The sequence below is a fragment of the Elephantulus edwardii genome, unplaced genomic scaffold, assembly GCF_000299155.1.
Source record: "Elephantulus edwardii isolate Elephantulus edwardi_28Jun2011 unplaced genomic scaffold, EleEdw1.0 scaffold00014, whole genome shotgun sequence".
Taxonomy (NCBI): domain Eukaryota; kingdom Metazoa; phylum Chordata; class Mammalia; order Macroscelidea; family Macroscelididae; genus Elephantulus; species Elephantulus edwardii.
The window spans coordinates 14,943,276-14,945,784 of NW_006399764.1; positions in this window are offsets into that span (position 1 = coordinate 14,943,276).

A 2,509-nucleotide genomic window follows, 5' to 3' on the forward strand; every position below is an offset into this window, starting at 1 on the left:
GTCCGTTTGAGGACCACGGTGTGCTTGATTCAGGCCATGGTTGTTTCATTCACTTGCTATGTTTCTGAGTGCTGGATAATGACTAAAGATGACAGAATTGATGTCTCTGCATTGTGGTGTTGGAGAAGAGCACTGAAGATCCCATGGACTGTCAAAAGAACAGATATATCTCGGAGAAGATGTAGGCAGTGTTCCTTGGAAGAAAAGTTGGTAAAGCTTCTTCTCACATACTTTGGGCATGTTGCTAGGAAAGGTTATTCCTTGGAGAGGGACATCATGTTTGAGAAGGTGAAGAGATGGTGAAGGAGAGGAAGACCCTCAACCAGGTGGATTGACACAGTGACTGCAGCAATGTGCTCAAGTGTGTCAGCAATTAAAAATGATGGCACAGAGTAAGACAGGGTTCAGATATATTGTTCAGAGGATTGCTATGAGTTGTACCTGACTTGATGATACTTAACAACAACAACAGGCCACCAGAACTCCCTGTGATCTCTAACAGAAAAAAAATAAGTTAAATGATCCCTAAAGATAGATCCAGATTTCTGACTAAAGGTACTGTCTAGACCATGATGCAGGGAGTTGTTGTTAATTAAGTACATTAAGGAGATTACAAATCATAGCAACCCTATGAATAATGTATCTTGCCATTGTCTGTTTGCCAGCAACTTAACAGTGACACCCTGATGGGGGTAAGCATGATGGAAATACACCACTCCAGGAGAGGAGCAGAGAGTCAATTCAGTTCAGTTCAGTTTTATTGGGACTGCAGTGTACTTATCTACAACCAGGTAAACCAGAAGACAGGATAGGGTGGGTTTACAGATGTGGACATGCGGATTGGTTAGAAGAACCTCAGCTTTATGCGGACCACTCCCAGCGCAAGAGACGCAGCATCTAACTTTCTAGGTGGTGAGCGTTCTTAAGCAGGTACAGCCAAACACAGTGGGGCTTTCTCTACCCCGTATTTAAGGCCGTTGGGAGACTTGCGCTTATCTGGAGCTTAGGCGATCTGTCCTAGCCAGAGGCCCTCTCCTCCTCCCCAACATTCCGCAACAGTATCTGACCCTTATCCTGTGCCTAATCATCTCTGAAACACTTGAGCCCATTGATGGACAAATTTCAGTAGAGCTCCAAGATTAAGACAGATTCGGAAGAAGGACTGGCCCTACATGTCTGACCTAACAGGTCCTTGAGAACCCTCAGGGTATAGGGAAAATATTCTGAAAAAGATGAAAGCCCCCCTGAACTGAATGAAACACACTGAGTATTGTGAAAGGTGAAAGATTGGAATTTATGAGGCATATTACCTTATAGAAATCTGAGTAAGAATTGCTGTGAATCTGTGACTAAATATTTATTTAATTCATTAAGCATCTTGTGAAACTCCTCCAAGTCAAACACGCAAATAATCGGCGCCATAAACAGGAGCATTCCCAGAATTTATTCCTAATTGGAAGACATTTAAAATTTAACTAGAACTTCAGTGCACTCAAGGGCAAGTAGGGAAACAATAAGGGTAACTCAAATTTATTAGGTCTAAACAAGTCCAGAGTAATCTATTTACTGTTAACTAGTTGATTCTTAGAGCTGTGGTGGCTTAGTGGTAAGGAGTTGCACTGCTAATCCAATGGTACATGGTTCAAATCCACAAGTGGCTCTATGGAAAAAGATGGGCAATGTCCTATGTCATTTACTTCCTCTGAAAACCCATTGGAGGGTCAACTGTGAGTAATAACTTGACAGTACATAGCAAGTTGGATCTGACTCATAATGATGCTATAAAGCTATAATAATAAGCCTGCACCAACAAGATATTTAAAATACCTGAAGATCTTTTTTAAAAAAAATTTATTGTATTATTTTTACGTGTACCGTCAAATCAGATCTGACTGGTACAGGAGGAGATTGCCTTCTCCTTCTCCAGCAGAGCATCTGTTGGATTTGAACCGCGTACCTCTGGTATTGCAGTGCAGTTGTCTTCCCACTAGGCCACCAAAGCTCCCTAAATACTTGAAGATCTTTAATCTGAGATGTTTAACACACTTCTGATGGTAAAAAAGAGACAGAAAGAATAAAGAGGATTTTTTAAACAAAAAAACCACACTATTAACAAACTTTCGAATATTTTCCTCTGTGAAAAGTCTTTGCAATGAGATACAATCTCACCCAAGGAAGAGTGGCAAAGTTTAACAGGGGGGCACGTAATAGATTTTGAGTGGATGTGGCAAGAAAGGAACTCTTATACATTGTTGGTGGGATTGTAAAATGGTACAACCACTCTGGAAGGCAGTTTGGCACTTCCTCAAAAAGCTGGAAATAGAAATTCCATATGACCATATTCCACTACTTGGAATATACACTGAGAATATAAGAACTAAGGCACAAAGAGAGATTTGTACACCAATGTTTATAGCACCATTATTCACCATCACAAGAACATGGAAAAAGCCCAAATGTCCAACCACAAACAGATTAAGAAATTATGGTTGTTGTTGTTGTTGTTGTT